Source organism: Mustela nigripes, chromosome 2 (assembly GCF_022355385.1).
Source record: "Mustela nigripes isolate SB6536 chromosome 2, MUSNIG.SB6536, whole genome shotgun sequence".
In the NCBI taxonomy this organism is placed as follows: Eukaryota; Metazoa; Chordata; class Mammalia; order Carnivora; family Mustelidae; genus Mustela; species Mustela nigripes.
Window position 1 is genome coordinate 69,339,150 of NC_081558.1, and position 27,978 is coordinate 69,367,127.

Below are 27,978 nucleotides of genomic sequence, written 5' to 3' on the forward strand. Positions count from 1 at the left end.
TTCCAAATGGGATTACCTTGGGTTTATATTTTTTTTTTATGGATCACAGTATGATCTCTTTTGGTATGTTTTCTCTGAGCATAAAATGTGCGTTCTGCCATTGCTGGGTGAAGTGTTTCATGTGTGTCAATTAAATCCAGTTGGCTGATGGTGCTGTTGAGTTCTATATTCTTGCTGATTTTATGTATGGTTTTTAAGGGATGCTGAAGCCTCTGACTAAAACTATGGATTTGTCTATTTCCCTTTTCAGCTCTGTTGGTTTTTGCTTTACATATTTGGTTGCTCAGGTGTTTGAAGCATATACGTTTAGAATTGGTCTCTATTCTTGGTAGCTTGACTTATCATTATGTAATGTTCTTCTCTATCTATAATAATTATCTTTGTTTTTTTAAAGTCTACTTTTTCTGGTAAATTTATATAACAATTCCTGATTTGTTTTTTATTTTGAAAGATTTTATTTGTTTATTTGAGAAAGAAGGAAAGAGAGAGAGAGAGAGAGCTAAAGAACACAGGTAGGGCCGGGGCAGAGGGAGAAGCAGACTCTCTACTGAGCAGGGAGCCAGACATGGGGCTCAATCCCAGGACACTGAGATCATGACCTGAGCTCAGGCAGACATCTAGCAGATGAGCCACCCAGGCAACCCGCCATTTTCTTTTGATTAATGTTTGCATGGCATATCTTTTTCCATCTTTTCAACATATCTATACCATCATATTTGAAGTCAGTTTCTTATAGACAGTATATACATATATATTTTTTTAATTTTTAAATTTTTTTTACAAACATATAATGTATTATTAGCCCCAGGGGTACAGGTCTGCAATTCGCCAGGTTTACACACTTCACAGCACTCACATAGCACATACCCTCCCCAAAGTCTATAATCCCACCACTCTCTCCCTACCCCAGCAACCCTCAGTTTGTTTTGTGAGATTAAGAGTCTTTTATGGTTTGTCTTCATCCTGATCCCATCTTGTTTCATTTATTATTTTCCTACCCCCCAAACCCCCCACATTTCATCTCTACTTCCTCATATCAGGGAGATTGTATGATAGTTTAGACAGTATATATTAATTCAACACTTTTTTAAAAGATCTACTCCACCAAATTCTTTTAATTGTTGTGTATGTTCATTTAAATTTTTAAAAGATTTTATTTTCATTTATTTATTTACTTTAGAGAGAGAGAGAGAAGAGAAGTAGCAGAGGGGGAAGGAAAGGGAGGGGGAAAGAATTTCAAGCAGATTCCACAGCCTGATGCAGGGCTTGATCTTATGACCCTGAGATCATGCCCTGAGATGAAATCAAGAATCAGAAGCTTAACTGACTGAGCCCCCAGGCATCCCTATTCATTTACATTAAAGTAACTATTAATATGTTAGGACTTAAGTCTACCATTTTATTTTTTTTCTGTTTATTCTGTTTTTCTTTTGCTCTGGTTTATTTTTCTTGCCATCCTGAGGGATAATTGAGCATTTCTTTAGCATTCCATTTTGACTTTTCTATAGTGTTTTTGAGTGTATCTCTCTGCATACTTTTTTGGACAATTGCTCTAGGTATTACATTATATATGCATAACTCACATTCTGCTGATGTTGACATTTTGCCGGTTCAAGTGAAGTGTATAAAACGTACTCCTCACTTCATGTCACATTACTCTCTCCCATTTGTATTATAATTTCCTTCAATATTTCATCTGTATATTTTGAGAACTACATTAGATGATGCTATAATTTTTGCTTCAACCATCAAACATAATTTAGAAAGCATAAGAAGAGAAAGGAAGCCTCTTTACCAATATTTTTTCCTTATTATGTTATTCCTTTCCTCCTGATGTTCCAAGATTTCTTCTTTTATTGTTTTCCTCCTTTTTATCGAACTACATTTAGCCATTTTGTTAGAGTAGGTCCACAGGTGACAAATTCTCTTATTAGCTTTCTCTCATCTGAGAATGTCTTGATTTCCCCTTTATTCCTAAAGGCTATTTCCTCTGAATATAAAATTCAGTGGTAGCAGTTCTTTTCTTTCAGCACTTGAAAAATATTGTGCCACTTTCTTCTGACCTCCATGGTTTCTGATGAGAAAGCCACTGTCATTTGAATTGTTTCCCCTCCAGGTAACACCTCGTTTCTCTCTGGCTGCTTTCAAGATTTCTTAGTCTTTAGCTTTCAGAAATCTTGGCACAGATTTCTTTGGGTTTATCCCATTAGAGATTTGCTCAGTTTCTTAATTATATAGGTTTATGTCTTTTGCTAAAGTTGGGAAATTTTCAGTTGTTTCATTTTTCAAATACTTTTCCAGCTCCACTCTTTTTCTCCTCTCTTTTTGGGCTCTAACACTGCAAAAGCAAGAACTAGCTTTTTTCCTCATAGTACTACATGTCCCTGAGGCTTTATTCATTTTTTACTAGATTCCCTGGGTTTTCTGTATGAACGATCATGTCATTTGCAAATAAAATGGTTTTACTTCTTTTCTTTCAATATGGATACCTTTTATTTTTTTGTCCATATCTCATTGTCCTGAGTAGAACCTGCAGTACAAAGTTGAGGAATAATGGTAAGAACCACTTGTTCTTGATTTTAGGAGGAAAGCATTCAATCCTTCACCATTAAGTATGTGAGATATGGGTTTTTCATAGATGTCCTTTACCAGGTTAAGAAAGTTTCCTTCTATTCTTTTTTGAGTGTTTTTATCATGAAGGGGTATTGAATTCCTTCAGCTGCTTTTTCTGCATCTGCTGAGATCATCATGTGACTTTTGTCATCAGTCTATTTCTTCTCTATGGTTCAGATTCTTAATTTCTATTGTTTTACCTTTCAGTTTATTGATCCTTTTCTCTATCCTCTCTGTTCTCCTGTTGAACTTACCCACTGAGTTTTTATTCTGGTTATTGTATATTTTAGTTCTCAAATTTTCATTTGGCTCTTTTCTATATCTTCTCTTTGTTAGCTAAGATTTTCTGGGGTTGTTTTTTTTTTAGATTTTCTAATTTTTAATTTGTTCAAGTATATTCATAATTTCTCACACATGTTTATATTGGCTGTTCTTAAATTTGTGTCAGATAATTATAACATGTGTCATCTTGGTGTTGGTGTTGGTATTGCATTTGGTATTTGTATATCTTGTGTTGATATTTGTATTCAGTATTTGGTATAATAGTTATCCAAGTTGAGATCTTCCTGTTCCTGGTATGAGAGTTAATTTTCAGTTGAAACCTGGACATTTGGTGTACTGTAATAAGACTCTAGATCTCATTTAAATTATGTATTTTAGAAAGATTCTTCTCACTCTGCTCTCATGGGGAAAGGGGAATATCACTTCATTACTGCCGGTGGGGGTGGAAGTCAAAACAGGAGGAGGGAGGAATCTCTTTCTTGCTTCTGGTCAGGAGTAGGAGTTCGGTCTCAGCACTGGGCCTCTGCTGTTATCCTTAGGGGGACGGGGGTGGCACTTTGTTACTGTCCCCCATCATCTCCCACTGTGCAGGGGTGAACTCATTACTGCTGAGCCGGGGCAGAAGTCCTGACTCTCCACCAGGTTTTTTCTGACACTCCCCAGTGAGGAGGGGGAGGGGCACCTCATTATCGACCAGTGGAAGTGGAAATCTAGGCTTCTCGAATGATCTCCACTGACAGAGAGTGGGGGTGGGCAGTGTCTTTACCTCAGAGATGAAAGTCCCAACTCCCTAACTTCTGAGGCACCACTCTGTCAGGAGGGTTGAAGTGCCTTGTGACAGCCTGGTGAGGGTGGAAATCTAGACTTTCCACTTGGCCTTTGCTAGAAGAGGTGGGGTGATGCTACGGTGCTTTCTGTGATGTTTGACTGGAAGAAGACAGTTCTTGCCTAAAAGTTTTCTGTCTTTAAGACTGTCGCTTTCCTACTCCTTTGGCTGGAAAGAGCAGAATTTTCTTAGGGCTTCTTTTTGTCTGCAACCATTGACATTTCTGAGTTGCTGGCTTCTTTTGTCCCCAGTCTGGGATCTTTGAGGCCAAAGGACACCCAGGGAAACATCACCTTGTCTTTCCTTGAGGTTCCCCAGCCAGGGTCCACATTTCAGAGTCTCCTTATGTTTCTCTTATATGTCATGCCAGAGATTTTAGCTAGACTTAGTAGGAGGATTATAATAGAAAGCTCCATATTTCCAATGTTTCCAGAAACACCTCCCACTTGGATTTTAAAAACTGGCATAGCTAGTTCTCCTGGAACCCTCAAGTAAGCTGCTTCATGGTGCTGGTGTATTCATAGCATGATCAGTGCTTTGGGACAGGGACTTCAAGGGTCTCAGTTTTAATGGAACACTGTGAACAAGCTCCAAGAACTCCATTTACATCCTGTTGCATACTTCCAGTAATTTAATTGTTTGAGGGAGTCTGAAAAATTAGAACACATTTACTAAAAATTTAGGCTGGGTTAACCATTAGAAGTCACCACTGTTGTACAGTTGGTTAACAAAAGTTGATGAATAAGAAAAGAAGTTAAATCAAGATTCAATTCCATTTATCTAATAAACTTGAATATAAAAATGGCCCCAAATTAATGGCCTCTAAGGTGATGCAGAAGATGAGTGAGCTCAGTAAGATCCCACAAAATCTCTATTTCTTTACCTTTTGGGGGGAATGAATCAGCTGGCACATGTTCCCTTGGTAACTCTCATCACCTCACTAAGTCTCTGTTTCTTATCTCCAGGAAAAAGCAAACAAACAAGGAAAACTGAAACCTCATCCAGACTCACTCTGTAAGAAATTCAGCTGCCTCCTGAATATTTCTAGAGGTGGAGAATTACAGATGCATCTTCTCACTCTAAACTGCTTCCAGCTTTGTCTTACTGACTTCTGACCCTCTACTCTCTGCTTCTGCTGGCTATTGTGTTCTCTTGGCATTACTTTGCCCAGACGCTGACATGGCTGCTTTCTCCGCCTTCATTTCCCTGCTAATACAGTGCTCTGTGAGTAATGGGATTCACTGAAGGTTTGAGAATAACAAAGAGAAATTATTGCACAAGACAAAAAACAACTTAAAACTGACCATCCCTGCCTTGGGTGTATCCTACTGCTGGCACTCTAACTTCTGACTTGAACTCACCAGGGAAAAATTTAAAGTCTCTTAATATTAAACGATCTAAGCAAAGTAACTTCCCTCTTTTTGCTGTGACAAGAGCCAGGGAGCTTATTTATAACCAAAGAGCCATTAAAGGATTTCCTTAAAGAAAAGAATTATTTTCTCCCTGAGAATAAATACCACTTTCTCAAACACAAAATTGATTGAAAAAAAAATTTTTTAAAGATTTTTATTTATTTATTTGACAGACAGAGATCACAATAGGCAGAGAGAGAGGAGGAAGCAGTCTCCCTGCTGAGCAGAGAGCCAGATGCGGGGCTTGATCCCAGGACCCCGGGATCATGACCGGAGCTGAAGGCAGAGGCTTTAACCCACTGAGCCACCCAGGCACCCCAACCTTTCAAAGTTTTAAAACTGAATCATATCATAGTGCATGCCTAACAGCTTTCTTGTTCAAAGAACTGGACAATATCACGTATATTCAGAGCTGTTGTGTTGTAAATGTCTCACAAAACATGTGAATACTGTCTCTAACACACAAACACACTTAACATGTTAGCTGGCCCTTTAATGAACAGAGTAAAATGAAAAGAAATATTTGGGTGGGAGTTACCACACCTTACCAAATACATGAGTCTCTCTCCATCTGTGATGTATTTACTTTCTGCAATAGAAAGAATTTCAATAGGGTATATAAAGATCAAAAGTGACTCAGAAGATAAAAGGAATCTTAAGAATGCCTCTTCCCCAAATAATCTTTCTCTTTTGTACATCAGCCCATTATCTCAGTACATTATCTTGAAATTAAAGACATGAAAAATTAATTGACTATTAACTTTTATTTTCAATTTTCAAGGTTTAAATTCCACTGTTATTTTCTTAATTTAATGTGCTTTTATGAATGTAAAGTTTTTATAAACGTTTTTAGGTTCACATTACAACTTTACTCTCCCCAGTCTTTTCTCAGCCACTCACCATTCTAGAACTGTGGATTTTTTTAAAAAATGGAACCATATGACTGAGGAAAAAATAATAATATCCAGCAGCTTTCTCCTGAGGAAAACTAGAATTTCTTGTCACATGATAAATTGAGTCACCCCATCAATTCCCCTGACTAGGTCCTCTGAGCTTTCTGTGTCACTAAGTCTTTTTCACAGCCTGACTTGACAACAGCAATTTCCTGTGGCGTAGAGGGGTTTCAAAGCTGGTTTTGGAACTCTCCTCCTCTCTGGTTTAGGTATAAATGGCAATACCAAAATGTAAGAGATTGCATTCCCAAGAAGCTGATACAAGACCTTTAAGCACCTTTCATTTCAAATCCTCAGATGTTAATGCCATTTCTGTCTTAGTTTGGACTCCCCTGGAAGCAGAGCCTGAGACGGGACTGGTTTATTTGGGAGGAGATCCCAGGAAGTAGGGGTGTAGGGAAAGGCGGTGAGCAAGCCCAGGATTGAGGAAAAGCTGCTCTATGTGTATTACCAGGGTTGTTTGTGGGCAACAGGGTCTCAATTCTGGGACATCTGGCAAGTGTACAGAATTCCTTCCAGAATGTTCCAACCAAATGATGAGAGGCTCTCCTTCTCCACTAGTTGATGGTGACTCCGGGGGTGTTACCTCCCCACATTTCCATGCTGTGCTTGTGTGAGGGTTGAGTGGTCTCCAGCTTTAGACATAGATGGCTCTGAGGCAGAAAAACAGGAAGGCTCATCTCATGTTTGAGGTGGACATTTTCAAGTGAGCCCACATTTGAGCTTACCACCAGAACTATAGTTGAATTCATAAGTGGGCTGAGGAGATATGTCACAAGGTACAAAAACCATTGTCTGTAAGCATATTGCCTCCCTTCTGCATCTTCTGGTCCCCACTGTGCCCACGGGGGTGACCTCCCACCAAGGGATCATCAAAAGAACACTAATGAGTCTAGTTCCAATAACACTGGCATGGAAGGGCACTGTTATTAGTGCCCCCTATGGGTGTACGGGCCCTAAGAAAAGGATGGCTCTCCTCCATCTCCAACCCATACCTTTGTCTGTACTTCCTCCTGCAAGGTACTTTGATGGGTCTGTGAGGAGCTGTGCAGCCTCTGCGGGTCCCAGGGGTAAAGGAAAGCTGCTGCTTAAGGGAGCATGTCACTTGACCATGAAAGAGGGAGGCAAAGAATCATCTGATCCTGCCTAGGAAGTCTCCCCTCAGCAGCTCACCTGGCCTGTTCACACCTGTGCCCAGGACCATCTCCAGGCTGAGTTCTATGCCCTGTGCTTCCTTTTCCCCCTTGAAATTGTTCCATCTACCTTCCTGGGTCTACTGGTCGGTCCTCCATGTGCACCAGGCAGCACACCATGTCCTCATTTCTCCACCCAAACCTACTTGCAGAAGGAAAAGGGAGGGAGGAGGGAAGCCTGTTGCTGGGAGACAAAATGATTTGCTTATATCACAGTTGCCAATGAGAAGTCATCTGACACATGTGGGGAATTCCCAGAGCTAACCATTGAAAGCACTACTTAGATGAAATGTCCTGCAAAATGCAGTAGTTACTTAGGCACTTACTTTTGCCTGTATTTATTTATTTTTTTTTTTTTAAGAAAGAGATGCTCCAATAGCCAATGACTCAGACCACCAGGTGTCTTGGCTGTGGTTTCTTATGAGTCAGGCCTACCCAGACAGCTGAGGACAGAGGTGAAAAGGAAACAGGCTGAAAAAAAAAAACCCAGAAACATAGTCGACACAGACAGACATGGAGGAGGCTTCTGGAGGCTTCTGCAACCCTTTCAGGCCAAAGGGCACAGGGACTCCCAGACACTCACAAGTACATGCAGCTGAAATCAGTTTGAGTCAAGAGCAGGTCATAAAGATCCTGGGGTGAGGACCACTTCAAGTGGGCTCTTATTTGCTCATTAGGTTTAAAACCAAAAAAACAACCCAAGACGTGGGTACTCATACTTCCATAAACTGTGAGTTTTCCCTCCTTTTTTCTCTGCATCCTCTCTCCCTACTGCCATCTTGACAATCTTAATATTTTCCCATTACACAGAATATACACCAATTAGCATCCCTAGGTGAATCGAGAGAAATTTAAAGAAAAAAAAAGTTGACCGCTTCTCCTTGAAAACACAAAAGCCTAGTAAAACGAGACGTCTTTGAACAGAAGCTGCTACAACCTGTGCCCCTCACAGCCTCTAGCAGCTGCCTGGGCTTGTCTAATCTAGTCCTTGGTCTGTTAATCATCAAAAGCATTGACTGCTACAGAAACATAGGACTCTAATTACCCAATTGCTAAGTGTTGTGCACAGGAAATCACATACTACATTTGTAATTCTATTTACAGTGTGCAAAGCACCTTCCCCATATTCCCTATAATCTACTGACAATCCTGAAATTATTATCACTCTTTACAGATGCAGAAACTGAGGCACACCGAGGTTGAGTGACATGCCCTACTTCAAAGCAGTCAGATCCCAGCACTGAACTCAGGTTGTCTGGGCTTAAACCAAACTGTTTCTAAGACACCGTGGCAAACTCCCACCAGCTTGGTTACTTCCAACCTCCCCGGTCCTACCTCTGTCTCCTGACCAAAGGTGTTTACCCCACAGTCGCAGTACATGAGTGACCATCAAAAATAATGTGCAACTTGAAGAAACAGCTGCTGCATCCCCAAAGACATCCTGGTTCTGATAGCTCTGTTTAACATCTAGAAGAAAGAGAGTGAACATTTAAGGTGAATGTTTAGATGAAGTTAGAAACTTTGAGGGAGTTGAGCAGTGCTCAAGGGCCTTTGAACATGCAAGGCTGTAGCCAGGAAAAGAAAAGCAAGGAGATGAGAGCTCTTGCAGAGTTAGGAGGCTACAGGAGGTAAGGTCAAGGATGGAGAAGGGAGGGGTGGGGATGGGGCCGAAATGGCACAAAGATCCATGTGTGCCACACTGGGCACACCACCCCTTACATTCACCCAATTCTGCCCTGCCTTTCCAGCCCTTAGTCCTCATGGACAATGCTCCCCATCCCTTAGGGCCCTTCTAAGAAGAAAGTTGTCCTACCTCAGGGCTCTGGTGCTAGCCGTATTGGACTGTCCCTGCTCACCAAGACTTCTGTAGAACAGAGGTGGTTGGGTTTGCTCCCAGGTCCATCCCACTGTGGTAGGCAGTTGCAGAGGCATCATGAAGGTATTCTGGGGTCTGCAGGCAGCCAGACTCTATCAAGATTTGCAGTCAGTCAGTACAAGAAGGAGAGCGTAAGGATGGTGTGTTGGTTAGACACATGGTTTTAAACCTTATGCTCCTTCCCACTGAAGCCACTGCTCTCTCCATTTCTGCATATTTCGCTGCTCTGCCCAAAGAAAAAGGAGCAGAGAGAACAGGGGACTTGACTTGCCCACACTCTGATCAGAGTGGTATGGCCAAAGGGACAAGACACTCCCAGAGCAGCCCCTATTGCTCTTCCATTGCAAGAGTGGCTCTGGAAAGCCATGGGGCTGGGGACAGGATGGGCTTAGGACTGAGACCGATGCCCACTTAATTCATAGCTTTGCTCACAAGCTGGGTGGCCTTGTGCCATGTACTCAATTCTCTAAGCCTCTGGTACCATTAAGGAGGTTCCTGGTATCAACTTCATGGGGCTTTTTGGGGGGATTCAATAAGACCACAGAAGGAAAGCCCTTAATATAGGGGTCAGCACATGGTAGGTCCCTGTTGGTAGGTTTAGAATTTCCAACTTCCTGCCTACTGGGTTCTCAGGAGGAGGCACTATAATTAGTCTATTCTGCTGTGGAATTCCTCAGAGCCTCGTGCCTCTCTTTTTTTCCTTCTATTGTCTGTCCCTTCCTCTCCCACCCATAACTTGAAGCTGACTGTTCTGTCTGCAGGAAATGTGTTAAATGAGACAATGTTTATGTTTGCGTCTCCTTCCATGAGCTTCGCTGGTGTGTCCCACTGTTCTGGTCCTTGCGGAGCATCTGAAATGTGGTCAGGTGTGCCCACTAGCAGTCTCACAGGTACAGTGCACAGTTACTAGAAGAGAAATTTCATTCATGGAAAAGAATATGAGAGTAATATATTCAAGTGGGCATGAATTTTAGAAACCAGGTCTGGGTTCACATCCCAGCACTGTTATTAGCACTGTTACTGACTGTGAGTGTGGCTATGTGGCTACTATCTCTAGTGATCAGTGTCCCCATGCATGAGACTTTCAGAATCTGATCAAAATAATTATGGGCAGTGTTCTGAAACATCTGGACAAATGTCAGGCACATTGTAGATGCTTAACAAATGAGTATCTAACACAATGGTTGGCATCTAAAATAGCTGGCCACAGGCCCAATCTAACCAACTTAACTGTTTCTGTAAATAAAGTTTTATTGAGACACAGCCATACCCATTTGTTTAACATATTATCTATGGCTACTTTTGTGCTACAATATAAGAGTTGAGTAATTGCCATTCACTGTTAATTCCTTCTTTCTCTTCTAGAAACTAGAGGGCTGCTGTAGACTCTGGGGTATGAAGTACAATGGCTCTGGGGTATTCCCAGCAGCTGCCCATTTAGTTTATCACCTGGGATTAAACTCAGTTGCATGAACAGAGAACTTAAATAAAAATGGCTTAAATGAGATAGAGACTGACTTGTCTCTTGTACAAAAGTCTGGAGGTGGGCAAATCTAGGGCTGTTCTTGCCTGCAAACACCTCAAAGACATAGGTTCTTTCACCTTGCCACTTTTTGTCCCTAGGATAAGGCTTTCATCTTCACAGATCAAGATGCTGGCTAAAGCTCCAACCATCACATTCTCATCCCAAGTGCCTACATGAAGATGGGGATGAAGCAAAAGGAGCAAAATATATGAACCAATTCTTTTTTTTTCTTTTTTTTTTTTTTTAAATTTTTTATTTTTTATAAACATATATTTTTATCCCCAGGGGTACAGGTCTGTGAATCGCCAGGTTTACACACTTCACAGCACTCACCAAAGCACATACCCTCCCCAATGTCCATAACCGCACCCCCCTTCTCCTAACCCTCCTCCCCCCAGCAACCCTCAGTTTGTTTTGTGAGATTAAGAGTCACTTATGGTTTGTCTCCCTCCCAATCCCATCTTGTTTCATTGATTCTTCTCCTACCCACTTAAGCCCCCATGTTGCATCACCACTTCCTCATATCAGGGAGATCATATGATAGTTGTCTTTCTCTACTTGACTTATTTCCCTAAGCATGATACGCTCTAGTTCCATCAACAGATGAGTGGATAAAGAAGATGTGGTATATATACACAATGGAATACTATGAACCAATTCTTTTTAAGGATGATTTCCAATGGCTCTCATCTGACACAATCTGCTAAAATCTCATTGGTCACATGGGCATACTTAGTTAAAATGGAGACTGGGAAATGGAGCATTAATCCAGGTGACCATATTCCCAGAAGAAAATGGTGATAGTGGTGGGGGAGGGGTGTTGTTTTACATACTAAGGAAGATGGAGAGAACACATATTGGAAAATCAGTAGGTGTTCATCTCAGAATTGTTTTAGCTACAAATAGTAAAAGCCCAGGCTGCAGTGGTTTAGGCCACCAGGACTTTTATTATTTAACCATCAAAAATCCAAAGGAAGGTAGTCCAAGCCTAGTACCCATGCTTCCCCTCTGCCTCACATTTCCCCAGGCTGTGGTTTGGTGTCAAGATAGCTGCTGCACCCTCAAACATCAAATCCCCATCCTGCTCCAAAATTAAGACTGAGGAAGTGGCAGGGGAGGGTTTTCTTCATGTACTGCTCTTCTTCTGTATTCTTGCAGAAGTCTCTAGAAGCATCTCCTTCCATCTCCTTTGCCAACCCTGGCTCCCATGCTGGCTTCCTGGCTCCCTTAGACTGGCAAAAAGGACTGGGATTGCCAAGACTGGCTTTCATGATTTGCTGCCTGAACAAAATTAGGATTCTGTCAGCAAGGAAGAAAAGGAAAGCAACCTGTGAGTGGAATACAATTGAAAGTCCACTATTAGCAGAGAGGGGAAGAAATAGCCGCTGCCTCAAGGAACAGGATACTTAGATTCTTTCTGGATAAAAGGCAGGGAGTGGATTGAATTTGTACCATATTCTCAAGACTCTTATGGCTGCTATTTATTATCAACATGTTTTGTATCATTACAAAATCTGGAATTAGAGGTAAAATCTTCTCCATAAATCTTTAGGCTTGAACTTTTAGCTCAGTACTCTGCAAGGTGCAGCCTCCACAATGTTCAGAGCTATTTTCAGGTGAATGTTCTGGACAAAATAAAAAGACAGCTTCCTAAAAATAATTTTGCAGTGGCAATCATACATCTCCCGGAAATGATGCACCTTATCTTGTTGATAGGGTCTGAAATCTATGGCAGAACCATCAGCCGTAAATGGACTGCTGGTGTAATGAGATTAAATTACTCTCCACCAAAAATAGTCCTCATCTTCCAGCACAGCCCAAACAGCACTTTGCAACTTTATCCAGCAAGCTGGATGTTTAAGAAGAGCAATGGGCTTCCCACATCTGGATTTGCAACACAGAGCTGGAAGCCTAACATAATAGGCAGCTCGCCTCACTCAGATTTCATCCAGACCTTTCCCCTAGAAGAGAAAAAGGAAAGTGGTGTTCCTTGGGTGTCTTCCATGTGTTAGGTGTTTTATATATATTGTTTATCAAAGCCCTGCATTTGTAAATTAAGGTGGTCTTATTCTTGTCTGTAAATAGGCTGGACATGGATGAGACTCTGGCTGGCTGAATTTGGGACTGGTCTTGGGCTCTGAATTTAGATATCCAGAATTGGAAAAAACCAAAGGGTGTACACAAGATAGATTCCTCAGCAAACACCAAGGGTCCAAGTCTAATAACCGAACAGTACTGCAAAGAAAGAAGAGGAAAGGTGGTAATAAGTCATAGAAAGACTTGGTGGGTTTTCACAAATAAAGTTCAAGGGTACGTATGGTGTAGGAGTAGCCTTAAGGTTTTCAAATGTTGAGTAACAGTGTTGGGTGACAAAACAAGTGGGAGAAACATCTTTTGTTTGTGATGGATGATCTTTTTTATATGTTGCTAGATTCATCTTGTTAGTATTCTTTTGAGGGTTTTTGCTGCTATGTTCATGAGGGATATTGGTCTGTAATTTTCTTGAAAGTTTTTGTCTCATTTGGCTTTAGAGTAAGGCTGGCTTTGTAGAGTCAGTTGCAAAGTATTCCATTCTCTGCAATTTTCTGAAAGAGTTTGTATAGAATTGGTAATATTCTGTTCTTATATGTGGGATAGAATTCCCAGTGAATTCTTCTGGGTTAGGAGTTTCCTTTAGGGAAACGTTTTCAAGTATAAACTTAATTTTTTAAATATATTTAGGGCTGTTAATATGTATTTCTTCCTGAGCAAGCTTTAGTTGTTTTATCCTTTGTTCCTTTCATCTCATCTAAGTTGTCAAACTTCTCAACATAAAGTGAATTATAATATTTATTTATTATGTTTTAATACTGTAGAACATGAAGTGATGGCAGCTCCCTCATTCTTACTATTGGTAATTCAAACTAATTATTGTTTAATCGATCTTCTTCATTTTTTGGTGTTTTCTACTTCATAGATTTTTCACTCCATCTTTTCTTCTGCCTATTTTGGGTCTCAAGTTGTCTCATTTTTCTAGTTTCTTAATGTGGAAGCTAAGTCAATAATTTAAAACCTTTCTTCTTTTCAAACGTAGGCACTTAGTGTATAAATTTATAAGTATGGCTTTAATGGCTTGCACAAATTTTGGTATGCTATTGTTTTCATTTTCATTAAATTAAAATGCTTTCCAATTTCCCTTTTGGCTTCTTCTTTGACCCATGGGTTATTTAGATGTGTGTTACTTAGTTTCCAAAGATATCTTCCAGATATCGTCCAAGATATCTTCCAGATATCGTCCAAGATATCTTCCAGATATCTTTCTGTTATTGATTTCTAATTTAATTTTAATGTGATCAGAAAATATTGCATCTGCTTTGGATCTCTTAAAATTTAATGAAACTTCTTTTATGGTCCAGAATATTGTCCATCTTTTTTTTTTTTAATTTTATTTATTTGCCAGAGAGAGAGAAATCACAAGTAGGCAAGAAGCAGGCAGAGAGGTGGGGGAAAGCAGGCACCCTGCTGAGCACAGAGCCCAATGCAGGGCTCCATCCCAGGACCCTGAGATCATGACCTGAGCCGAAGACAAAGGCTTAACCCACTGAGCCATCTGGACGCCCCCAGAATATTGTCCATCTTATAAATTTTCTGTGTGTACTTGAAAAAGTGTATTCCATTGTTGAGTGGAATGTTCTATAAGTGTGTCAAATAGGTAAAGCTGATTGGTAGTGTTGTTCAAGTCTCCTATATCTTACTAATTTTCTATTTGTTTGTTATATCAATTATTTAGTTATTAAGATCTCCAACTATAATGGTGAATTGTATCATTTATATCCTTGAAATTCTATTTGAGGCTCTGTTGTAAGGTTCATGAACATTTAGGTTTGTGAATGACCTTTATGAATGACTCCTTTATCATTATGAAGTAGTCTTTGTTCTGAAATTGATTTTTTCTAACATTTAATATAGCCATTCCAATCTTTTCTGAGGGGAGATAGGAAGGTAGTGTTAACATGATATAATTTTTTCTTTCTTTTATTTTTAATCTGTTTGTATCTTTATATTTAAAATGCACTTATTTTAAGCTGAATTTAGTTGTATCTTCATCTTTTTATCCAAACAAAATCACTGCCTTTAATGGGAGGGTTTAAGCCATTACATTTAATTATATTATAACTAGTTGTTTTTAGTTTTAGGTCTGTCATCTTGCTGCTTGTTTTCTAAAACAGTGTCCATGAGGAGGGTTTACTGCTACAATAGACCTTCAACAGTAATAGAGGATAGGTATTATATAAAGAAATAATTAAGGGAAAATTCACTCTTAATTTAAAATCTGCAGTCAGCTAAATGTCATTCAAGAAAGGGACAAAAATAACATATTTAGACCATAATCGAGAGGATTCTACCAGAAAGAAGTATGTACTTTAGGATGAAGAAAATTGAATCCAGAAGGAAAAAATATAGATACAAGAAGCAATAGAGTTGGATTAATAATTGCAGTATGTAAACATCTACTTGATTTTGGTAGTAGGTGTATGGGTGTGTAAACTTTCTATGCTTTTTGTGGGTTTTAAATATTGTAGAATAAAAATAAAGCATCCTGGAGAGCATGCTATCATGGAAACCAACTTAGGAGAGTGCTACTGTGTAAAATGCTGCTGAGAAGTAAAGTAGTATGAAAATAGAAAATTACCTGTAGTTTTTCAGGATGAAACCTATGGATGAACTTGACAGAAGCAGATCAGTGGCATGTTGGATGACAAGCCCGGACTGGCCAATGAGATGTCGGGTAGAAGTCCTGTGACCAATATCATAAGCATCACTGTCTGACCAGAGGATCAGACCTTCTCTGATCACCCTCCAACTTTATCAACATGAAACCACCTAACTACAGCCCATCTGTGGCTCCTTTTTGCCTGCAAGATGAAGCTTGGATTTCATGGCCTAACATACAGAGTAGGATCTGACTCCTGCCCACCCTTGGAGAGTAAACGTAGACCTACATATCTAAATTGATCTCTAGGGTTGGCAATGCTCCTTGCCTGCTCAGACTTATCTAGCTCTTTTTAATTTCTTGGTGCTCATTTTAGCTCCCATTTTTTCTACTTTAATCCATCCATTTCCTTAGCTATCTTGGATCTTTTGGTATTAGATTTGATTGTACCCATGATCCCTTATATTCAATCCCATATTCTTTTTGAAAGAGAACCTGACTTCCTACTTATGATATCATTCCCATACAGACTGTATGCCACATACATTTTGTGTTTTGCAAGAATCCCAAACCTGATGTTTCTGGCACATTTACATTCTTGTATAATCAAAACCCTAGCCAGGGGCGCCTGGGTGGCTCAGTGGGTTAAGCCACTGCCTTCAGCCCAGGTCATGCTCTCAGGGTCCTGGGATCGAGTCCCACATCAGGCTCTCTGCTCAGCAGGGAACCTGCTTCCTCCTCTCTCTCTGCCTGCCTCTCTGCCTACTTGTGATCTCTCTCTGCCAAATAAATAAATTAAATCTTTAAAAAAAAAAAAACAAAAAACCTAGCCAAATAGAATTCTCCCTTCTATATCTCTGATGGCTATTTGTTCAGACTATTCTTGAATATCTGTAATAGTAGGGGGGCCCTCATACTTAAAGGTGCCATGTTTCACTTGGGATAACTCTGGTTGATAGAATATTATTTTTTATTTTGAGGGAAAGAGGTCGTCCCCCCTGTATCCACCCCACCACCAACAAAGTCTTAATCTAAGCTCTAGAGTGACAGTGTTCCCAGTATTTGAAATTAGAGGGCTGCCAGTTGTATGAGTTAGACTATTAGATTAGAATTCCAGCTCCCACACTTAAGCTACTACTCTGAGCCTCAATTAACTCATCTATAAATTAAGGATAATAGTGCTCACTTTAGGGGATCATGTGAAGATCATGTAAGATAATTCACACAATATCTTTAGTGAAACACAATGACTGACACAGAGTGAATACTCTAAAAATGTTAGCTCTTACAGAGTATCAAAGGAAGATATTTACACTATAGGACTTTTCTCCCCATCAGAAAAGTTAAGCCCTTCAGGATTCTGAACCAGAGGATGGCCCCTTGATTTAGGGTGGGGTACTTTGGAAACTTCACTCAGGCCCAGTACTTACTCGAAAATACCTGCATTAGTATTAAGGTGAGAAAAGCAGGTGCTCTGAGGTGGTCAAAGAGCACAACTCTACCCTTTGCTGGCACCAGAACTTACAGGCAAGCTGCCAGTGCTCATCATGTTATAAGCTCCAGTGTTATCCATAGTGGTTATGTAGTAGATATAATCATATTTTATGGAACTCTACAGTTCTAAAAAGATTTTTATCTAAATTATTACTTCATCTCCATAGGACCCCAGTGAAATTTGTATTATCATTCTCACTTTATAAACGAAAAAAATCAAAGCTCAGATCAATGAAGGAACTTGGCCAGCATTATAAAAGACAGAGTAATTGCCATCTGTTGATTGACAGTTCTGTGATACATATTTTACCAGGTGATCTTGCATATTTTATCTCATTTTATTAAAAAGTAAAACACCAACATGCTCATGAATAGGTACTCATTGTTAGGTAAAGAAAATGAGATTCAGAGAGGTTAAGAAACTTCTCCAAAGTCACACAGCTATAATAAGTCCATTAACAGCAAACTCCATGTGCTTTTTACATTCCCCTCATGGCCAAGGAGAATTACACAGAACAGTCTTTTTTTTTTTTTTTTTAAGATTTTATTTATTTATTTGACAGAGGGAGAGAGAGAGAGAGAGATCACAAGTAGGCAGAGAGGCAGGCAGAGCCAGGGGGAAAGCAGGCTCCCCATGGAGTGGAGAACCTGACATGGGGCTCGATCCCAGGACCCTGAGATCATGACCTGAGCTGAAGGCAGAGGCTTAACCCACTGAGCCACTCAGGCACCCCTACACAGAACATTCTGAACAGATTCATGTGGAATGGAAATCACAAATAGCTACACTGACTTGGATCACATTTTCTATCAGTCATGTTATAAATCTTGCTCATGAAAGAGGTTCTATCCTGTTCTTAATTCTGCTTCCTTAGCAAGGAGGAGTTACATTCCTTGAGGGAGAAAACTAGTGGGTGCATTTGGGGATCTATCTACAGACTTAGAAGCCCATTTTCACCAGCCTAATGGGAGGCCCTCAACAATATGGAATACCTAGGGTAAATCACTCTTCCTATTACCAAAGAAATGGAAAATGATGGTGGAGACTCTATTCAGAGCATGCTCCTTCTGCATCAGTTACAAAGGTTTTGAACCTTGTCTAGGATATATGAGAAAGCTACTGAAGTCAGAGATAGAGCACACCAGCTTGGTGTGCTCTCTCAGAGACTAGGCCTTTGAAGTCTCTTGTGTTTTCAAAGCAAAAACCCCTACCTCACACCATTAATAAATTTGACCTCAAAAGAGGAGGGGAAAGTGGGTTCTCATTCCAAAGAGTGTGATGGTAGCACCAGCCACAGCCCCAGGGGCCCTTGTAGATGGATAGTTCTCATCCAGAGGCAGTTTTTCTCCCATGTAATATTTGGTGATGTCTGAGACATTTTTTGTTATTATAGCTTGAGGGGAGAGGGGGATGCTATTGTCATCTAGTGGGTAGAGGACCAGGGATACTACTAAACATCCTATAATGCATAGCACAGTTCCCCAAAACAAAGAATTGTCTGTCTCAAAGAAGAGAAACCTGGTGTCAATGAAGAGAGACTCCAAGAGCTAAAAATTTCAATAGTAGCTTTATAGGTTTTCAAAAAAATGGATGAGGACAGTCTTTAACAGATCCTCCGAGGGCAAAGTACTAAGGTGAGAGACATCCTAATGCTGGTGTTCATGGGCCAACTCTTTCATTCCCTGTAAAAGGGTCTACTAGTCATGAGGTTGCTTTCTGTCAGGAAACCAAAACAAAGGGAGGAAGTTGGTTGGTAGGAATAGCCAGATCTGCATGAGGCAGATACACCTGTTTTAGTTGGATTCCCCAGAAGTAAATGCTGAGATGAGAATCTGACAAGAGAGTTGAGGCAATGCAATATCCAGAAGGTCAGGAGACAAACACAGGGAGATTTCAGGCAAGGTCCCATGAAAGATACTTTCAACCTGATCCTGAGGGGAATTCTGGAGTATAAGTTTTGCTCTGAGGTACAGTTACACCTCTGAAAGGGAATGGACTTGAATCTTCTTGCACCCGTTAGCCAGTGGCTATGGGCCATGATGGAGAAGTAAGTTCCCCGGAACTCCTAGCCTTTCTTTCCAGTGCACTGGGTGGGCTCTACCAGTCTGAAGGGAACTTCAGGAAATCACTGCAGGCTCTCGCTATAGGCAGTGGAATCACAGGGAAGACATAGAAGTGGTAGGAGCACCCAGAAGGGGTAGAAAGGGATTTGAAGGGGTCTGGGCCAAGCGCTGACACGGTGCTGCACATTTACTTCAACTGAGGGCACAGGCCCAACCTGATTGCCGCTCATTTATGGGGATCTCCGTATGCAGCCCAGCTACCAGGGACCCAAACTCTTCATCTGTGGCTCTTTACTCTGCCATCCCTGGGAATGAATGCCATGATTGAGCTTTGTGCCTGTGTTTGTTACATTCAGTCCTCAACTTCTGCTGTAGTCTGGTGTTTGGGTTCCCCAAATCTCCATGGTAGTGCATTCACTGGTGTAAGTCCGCTGTTAGGAAATCTGAGTCAGACCTCTACACCTGTACCCCTGTAGAACAACAAAGACCTCCTCAGTGTTGCTGCAAATGCCGGGGCCCTGCTAATAGTCTCCCTCACAGCTGGAGTTTGCTTTAAGTATCTCACCATTCATCCATTCAGACATAAAAACAAGCTCCTTTACCCATTTCTAGAAAGAGCCCATGGGCACCCAGCATTCAACAGGACTTTTGGCTACCTGGACTGACCTTGCTTGGAGCACAGGAAGACGGTAACAGAGCAGAGCACAGCCCACTGGCAGCCTGCTGGTTCCTTGCCTTCTCTCTCTACCTGTGTCTGGGGATCACAGGTAAGTCCTCTACAGGGTTCTACACAAGAGTTTAGTGAGCACATTCTGGGACCTAAACTTGCCCTTGGGCTCCCAACGCCACGACAGTGGCTCATCAATACATTTCTTCCACATAAATGTAATGCTTTTGCTAAAATGAACTATGGGGTAAGGTGCCTGCATGGCTTAGTCAGTTAAGTGGCCAACTCTTGGTTTTGGCTCAGGTCATAATCTCGGGGTCCTGAGACTGAGTCCCATGTTGGGCTCCAAGTACAGTGCAGAGTCTGCTTGAGGACTCTCTCCCTCTCTGCCCCTCTACCTGCTTGCCATTGTGTGCTCTCTCCCTTTTCCTCTAAAATAAATAAATAAATAAAATCTTTAGGAAAAATAAAAGGAACAAGCTTTTCTTCCCTTTAAAATATTTTAGAGATTTTATTTATTTGTCAGAAAATGAGAGAGAGAGAGAGAGAGAGAGAGACAGGGAGAGAGAGAGCATGAGCACAAGCAAGAGGAGCAACAGGCAAAGAGAGAAGCAGGCTACTGGCTGAGCAAGGAGCCCAATGTGGGACTCGATCCCAGGACCCTGAAATCATGACATGAGCTGAAGACAGATGCTTAACCAACTGAGCCACCAAGGCATCCCCCTACCTTGTGTTTTAACCAGATGATTTTATTTGTGTGTCATACCCTGGTGTATTCTTGCACCTTCATTTATTTGTCTATTTATTTATTTACTTACTAACTCATTTTAGTTTCTCTGTCATTGTCTTAGATGTGTTTCTTAGGAATAATCCACATTTAGATCCAATCTGGGGATCTTTGTTTTGATTTGTTTCCACGATAGACATAGGTGGTCTTACTGCTTTCATTGTAGTTTCTGCAAACTGTTTGGAATTTTAAGGCATTTTGCTTCTTTATTTCCCATCTTTTGCCAAGTGGCTTGTTTGTTTGTTCTTGTTTACCCAAGTGATTTGAACATTATGAATTCTATTTTTCCTAGGTTAATGGTTACCCTTACATTTCAAAAAATAGTTGATCCTGTATTCTTTTATCAATGTCAAGAATGAGAAAGGACCTACTGGCCCTTTGCACAGACAATGGGTGACCTAATACACTTTCTTTTTTTCCCCACCCATGTCTATCTCCAACTTCCCAAGGTTTTTGGTTTTTTGGTATAATCTTGGTTTTTAAACCCAAGTTAATTGTTTAACTGTCAATCTCTTTCTTTTTCTTTTTAAGATTTTATTTATTTGACAGAGAGAGAGATCACAAGTAGACAGAGAGGCAGGCAGAGAGAGAGGGGACTCAATCCCAGGACCCTGAGATCATGACCTGAGCTGAAGGCAGAGGCTTAACCCACTGAGCCACCCAGATGCCCCTGTCAATATCTTTCTTTTCATGATTATTTTTATATTAGCATTGTTTCCTTATAATATTGAAAATTTAACAATTTAAATTCAAAGTCATTTTTGTAGTTTAAATTCATTATTTAGAGAATAATTTCACTTTAAACTCTATTACTGCTCACCTTGTTTCTTTCATATTGTGTTTTCCTCATACTGGGTTCTCTGTTGTGATTTGTTTCTAAGATCACTGGGCTATTTGGGGGGAAAGCAGAATGAAGAAGAGACGTGAACTGTTGTATTCCCCCTGAAACTTTGTTTGGATCTTCTCTCTTTTTCTTGCCTCAAATGTGTTCAATGGCCATCTATAATATTGCCCCTTTTCCTTCGATCTTTAGAGTCTCAGGAAAAAGGTGAGCTGTGAATTCTATCATTTTGTTCGTTTTATCTCCATGGTTGCTTGTAAGATTTTTCCCCTTTATTCTTAAATTAAAACAAAATTTTCCCAAGGGATTCCTAAGTGTGTATTCTTTCTTTCTATTAATTTCTCCAATACTTGGTAAGCCAATTTTTATCTAAAGATTTTAGTCTTTTCAGCTCTGGAAAATGGCTTTTCTAACACCTCCTGAATCAATTTTTCATGACTCTTATCTTTTGCTCATGATCTCAATCTTTTTACACTTATAGGAAATCTTTTTTTCATTTCTGAACTAATCAGATAATTTATCAAACCATCCTTCAAAATCAATGAGTCTCTTTTCTGCCTTATCCACTATGTTATTCATGCTGTCCAGGATGGTTTTCTAAATTAGGGAATTCATGTTTTCATCAGAAAGCAATCTATCTGATTTCAAATTTCTCCCTTTTCATCAGTGCCATGTCATCTTGAATCTTGCTGAGAATACAAATTAGAGGGATTTGTTTCCTGTTCCCAGGTTGCTTCCAAGGTTGTGACTTGCCCGGAAGCTGGCAGTCTCCATCTCCTGTGGAGGTGTTGGTGTCAGTCAGGGCTGCCACTGTCCACAAGAGATGGGGAGAACCTACTGGGGAGAGAACCAGGCAGTGGGAAGATTCACTGTGAGCTGAAAGCCTCTCTTCACAACACTTCAGCAACCAGGTTGCTGGAGCCCTGCAGTCCTTTCTTAGGACCACCGACAATTTTAGGCAGTCTCACTTCATTAACTGTGTTGACCATGCTACATGTGGGCTGGTGGTGAGCACTGTTGACAGTCATTCCATATGGTAGACACACGTACAGCTCATTCATTCATTCATTCATTAAATATCTCTTGAGTTCCTCTGTACAGAAGCTGTTTATACACATTGGAGCACAGTTAGTACTATCTCCATACTGTTTTTATTATAGTGGAGAGACAGTATATCATAAATTGAAGATAGAGTATCAAGGAATTATAAGTGTTATAAAAAATAAATCCAGGGTAAAAGGCTAGATAAAGGAAACATGCAATTTTAGTAAAAATGGTCTAAAAAGACCTTCCTTAAGTTCATTTGAGCTGAAACCAGAATAGAGTAGATGAGTGAGCCAAGAGGATGTGCGGAAGAAAAGTAGTCAAGCAGAGGGGATTGCAAGTAGAAAGGCCCTGAAGCGGGAAGTTGTTGAACTTGTAAAGGAAAAACAAAGAGGTGGGTGTGTCTGAGGTTGCACGCAGGAGCAGAGCAGGGCAGGGAGAAGTCTGAGGGCTAGCATATTGTGCTGTCCTTGCTTCACCAGACATCCCTATGTGCATCTGGGCCATAATTGGGCTTCTTATGTAAAGCCTGAATCATTCAAGTTGCAGACCAAGTCAGTGACATACCTTTTAGCAAATTCCATCTCAGCAGCCCAGCCCCAATATGTGGAGTTGGAATGACTCCTGCTGAGCCACAATTTTATTACTTTCTATGATGAGTCCTCAGGCCACCAGAGTGCTCCCTGAATCAACCTTGCTCTCATACCCATGGTGTTGGGCCAGCTTCCCACCTTCTCTTGTCTACAAGCCTGGTGCTAATCTTCAGTCTTCTTAACCTAAGGCCTGAAGCTGCTGAAGGCCCACCATATCCTCATTCCAGAGGGGAATGAGATGGCCCAATGCGGGTTCAGCAGGGTCCATTAATCTGATTAGTGAACTCATCTCCAAGTGGGCTCAGCACTACTGAGAGGACCACCTACTGCTTCTGCTGTTTGGGACTCTCCTAATAACATCTGCCAAAATCTGGTCACCCTGGAAGCCTCTACCCTAGAGTCCTGTCCTTTACCTCAGCCTTTATTCTTCTCATATGTCCCTGAATATCTCTGTTTCCTACAAGCTTATGTTTCTGAGGTATCCCTGTATCCCACCCCAAGCCTGTCTAAATTTTTACAAGTGGGTACTCACCACTTTCACCCTGCTATGTATCCAGCCTGGATGACATAAAAGGATGAAATCACATCCAGATTTTTATAAGCAAAGAAACTTATAATTAAGGGAAAACAAAAGGTTGTTTTTCAAAGGAGAGCTGGTAGGATTGAGCAACCATCTGCTTCCCTCTGTCCCAGTTGACCCAGCCTCTGAATGACCTTTTTTAAGGGTCTGAGTTTTTCTGAAAGTTTTGGCTTGTGCAATACAGTCCTCATACACACTGACAAATTTTGTTAACTCTAAATATTTGCTTGAGACTACTGTTTTAACAAGAATTACATCCTTTCTCTACGAAGATGGTTAAATATATATCAATTGTTATCAAGATAAATTTATACCAAGAAATTCTTCCATTCTTTCCTTGCACACGTTTTGCAGAATACTATATGGATTTCTCATGGAAATTTTTTGACCAGTCATGCTAAATGTTAGGCTCTATTCTAAACTACCTGGCAATAGTATTGGATGAGCAATGCCTGGATGAGTATCACAAAAAATTACCTTCTATAGTAATACAACATTTTCTCTTACAAGTCATTTTCAGAAGATTAGTTTCTACAACTTATGAATAAACAGAATTGCTGAGACAAGTTTCATTACTTTCCACCCATCCATACCTATAAAGGCACCTGCCAATTAACACAGTCTGTGCTGGGAAGCAACACAGTTAATGGAATTCATCGATGATCGTGTAAGCTGTGTCTTGGAGAAGATAGCCCAATGCAATATGGGACCAGCATGGCAGGTGGCTTGGTGACATTTGATCCACATGAGCTAGTTGACCTCTACTATGCCTGACATTCTGATATTTGTTAGTGGTAAGAATGCAGTGCACTTGCAGAGAATCAGTATGTCTTCAAGGACTGTCTCAACCTTAAATCACTTTTCAGACAGTCTGGTCTTCATAAGGAGTCTATTTAACTTGAACTGATTCAGCAATGATTGCTATTTGTGAAAGAAAAAGATCTGAATCAAGCATCACCAGATAGGCTTGAAACTTGTCGTTGGAGCCAGTCTATTATGGATTATGAAAACTTAACCTTTGATGTTGTGAACAGCAGCTGCTTTGACCAGTTAACTTTAGAAGATGAATTGACCCAGGATGTTCTAAAATTTACAACATAAGCAGTCATTTCTCAAAACTCTTCTTGGTAGTGGAGGGGCACAAATTATTAATATCCTACTTAAATGGCAGTAGTTCACAGGGCACAGATTCCATTTGTGAAATTTAAATCTCTGAGCAGTGACTGACGGTGCTTGGGAAAAGTGCCTCTTCAGTAAGCCCACAAGTTCAGCTGTCCTAGTCTAATTTAAATCAGGGACTGTGAGAAACTCTCATAAGGCATGTGGCTCTGTCCCACCGATGGCAATGTGAGTAAAGCGGGGATCCCAAACACAAGTAATAATTCACATTTCAGTGGCACAAGCCTACACCTCATCAAAATCTGCACACCACCTACTCTTCCAAACTGCAAGGGTCCCACATAGGCTCATGAGCAGTTGTCCTTTTGTTGTCTGGTCCTTTGATTGGTACTTGCCAATCAGGAAGCCACCCATGTCACTACTGCCTTTCTTCCAGAATGACCTCATTGTCTTAGTTTGGTTTCCACCTGAGGCAAACCACAAGACAAGGATTTGAGAAGAATTGCCTTATTTGAGACATAATCCCAGACATAATCCCTTATTTGAGACATAATCCAAGCAGGGAAGAAAAGGAAGTAAGTAAGAGATGTGTTACTATACCAGTCATTATGTTTGATCATTGAAAGTTAATCCTGATGAGGAATTCTGGGAATCAATGTAGAAATGATACCTCTGAGAGAAAAGGGGTATTTGTATACTAGCTCCTAGAAGTCGTTATTTGAAGATTGCTGGGGTAGGGGTCTTCAAGTCACAACAAGCCCTGGAGCAACTGGAAGACTGGCTGGTGTACACTAATAGTATGACCTCAGGGAAGATGAGTGGGGTGGTCACTTGTCTCTCCAAGTACCCACATCAGGGATGGCATTTCTTGGTTGTCTCAAGATGAGGAGATACCAGGTAAACTGCATTTCCCATAGGCCTTACTCTATCCAAGGATGTCTGTAGGATACAATCTCAGAGGCAGAACTGCCTGTTTTAAGTAGTGCATGTTTTTAAGATATATTGCTAAATTGCTGTCCAAGAAGTGCTCATTAACTGATACTCTGGCTAATAGCACCTCTGAATTCCCTTTACTCTGCTTTGTGGGATACTGATGTTCCCTATTACAGTGAATTTGGTTATGCTGTGGTCTTCAACTTTTTTGGAGGGAGGGTGAAATTTACTACATGTAACTTTATCAAACAGTTCTGTGAAATTTAACACAGGCATACAGTCATGTAACTACCACCAGGATTAAGATAAAAACAGTTTCATCAATGCCAACAATACATACATGCCCCTTTGTACTCAACTCTTCCCCCACGCCAAGCCGCTGACAACTATTAGTATATTTCCTATGTCTATAGTTTTGCCTCTTCCAAGTTGCCATGGAATCATGGAATATGTAACTTTTTGAGTCTGGCTTTTTAAATGCACTTGGCTTTCATCCATGTTATTGGGTATCAACAATTCATTTCATTTTATTACTGAGTTGAAAGTACTACAGTTTATTCAACCAGTGAAGAACATATGTGTTCTTTCTAGTTTTTGATGATTATGAATAAACATCTGTGTAGAGGTCAACATAGCTTTCATTTCACTTAGGTAAACATGGTATTTAATTTTATAAGAAACTGCCAAACTATCTTTCAAAGTGACTATATCATTTTTGCATTCCCCCAGGCCACAGAAGGGGAGTTCAGTTTCTCCATATCCTCATTAGCACTTGGTATTAATGGTGTTTCTTCTTTCTCTTTTTTCTTTGTTTTTTTTTTTCTCCTTCTGATTGGTGAGTAGGGGTATCTCATGATTTTAATTTTTATTTCCCTAATGACTAATAATAACGTGCCTTTCATGTGCATATTTGCTATCTATATATTTTCTTTTGTAAAACATCTGTTCAATTCTTGTGTGTATTTTAAACTGGGCCAAGGTTTTTTGTTTCTTATTTCTTTGCATATGAATGCAAAGATTACCTTGGATCCAAGTAAATTGCCTTTGTAATTGTGGTCAAAACCAAACAAGCATATATGTGGATCTATTTCTAGACTTTCTATTCTGTTTCATTGATCTTTGTGTCTAACCTTTTACAAATAACACACTCTTTATCACTGTAGTTTTATAATAAGTCTTGAAATCCAGTAGTGTGAGTTCTCCAAACTTGTTCTTTTCCAAAATTGGTTTGGTTTTTCTAGTTCCTTTGCCTTTCTATATATATTTTAGAATCAGTTTGCCAGTGTCTTAAAAAAAAACTCCTGCTGGGATTTTGGTTAGAATTGCATTGAATCTAGAAGTCAGCTTAGAGATAATTGACATCTAAGCCATAACGACTCTTCTGATTCACAAACATGATATGACTTTATTTACTTGGGTCTTCTTTTATTTCTTTCACCAGTGTTTTGTATTTTTCAGCACACCTATTCTGAACATATTTTGTAAAATTTGTACCTAAGCATTTCATGTTTTTGGGTGCTATTAGCATGATACTTTTAAAAAAAAGATTTTATATATTTATTTGAGAGAGTATGCAAGCAGGGGCAGAGGGAGAAAAAGAGGGAGAAGCCGACTCCCCAGCTGAGCAGGAAGCACAACATGGGGCTCGATCCTTGGGACTCTGGGATAATGACCTGAGCCAACTGAGCTACCGAGGTACTCCAGCATGATACTTTTATAAATTTCAAATTTCAATTGTTCATTGCTAGCATATGGAAATAAGATTGATTTTTTAATTAACTTTGTATTCTACAATAATGTTAAGCTCACTTACTATTTCTAGTAGTTCTTTGTAGATTATTTTGGATATTCTATGCAATCATGCCATCTGTCAGTATAGACGGTTTATCATTTCTCCTTTCTGTTAGAGAGGAACTGTTGCACTGGCTAGGATCGCCAGTACAATGTGAATGGGAGAGATGAGAGCAGAGATATTTGTCTTGTTCCAAACTTAGGGGAAAATATTCAGTCTTTACTAGTGAGTACACATTAGCTAAGAGGTTTTTGTGCAGATGTCTTTGATCAGGTTGAGGTAATTCCTAGTTTGCTGAGAGCTCTTGCTTATGAATCAATATTGAATTTTGTTAAATGTTTTTCTTGCATCTATAGAGATCATCATATGGTAAATCTTCTTTAGCCTGTTGACATGGTAAATTACAGTGATTGATTTTTTAAAGATTTTATTTATTTATTTGAGAGAGAAAGAGAGCACAAATGGGGGGTGAGGAAGGGAGAGAGAGAGGGAGAAGCAGACTCCCCACTGAGCAGGAAACCCAATGCGAGTCTCCATTCCAAGGATCATAACCTGATCTGAAGATCATGACCTGAGCTGAAGGCAGATGCTTAACCAAGTGAGCCACCCAGGCACCCCCAGTGATTGATTTTTATTTTTTAATTTTATTTATTTATTTATTTTTTTATTTTTTTATTTTTTTTTTTTTTTG

At 40.1% G+C, this 27,978-nt stretch overlaps 2 long non-coding RNA genes across 3 annotated transcripts in view; one reads left to right on the plus strand and one right to left on the minus strand.

Annotated features, from left to right (window-relative positions):
• LOC132009937 (uncharacterized) overlaps nt 1-27,978 on the plus strand; it is a 149,582-nt gene that overhangs the window by 57,434 nt on the left and 64,170 nt on the right. For both annotated transcript variants that reach the window (XR_009402098.1, XR_009402099.1), the window contains exon 3: nt 19,544-19,698. This is a non-coding gene — a long non-coding RNA (uncharacterized LOC132009937). The remainder of the gene's footprint in view (nt 1-19,543; nt 19,699-27,978) is intronic.
• The window catches only part of LOC132009938 (uncharacterized), a 30,093-nt gene continuing 17,517 nt past the window's right edge, over nt 15,403-27,978 (minus strand). The window contains exon 3 of the long non-coding RNA XR_009402100.1: nt 15,403-15,457. This is a non-coding gene — a long non-coding RNA (uncharacterized LOC132009938). The remainder of the gene's footprint in view (nt 15,458-27,978) is intronic.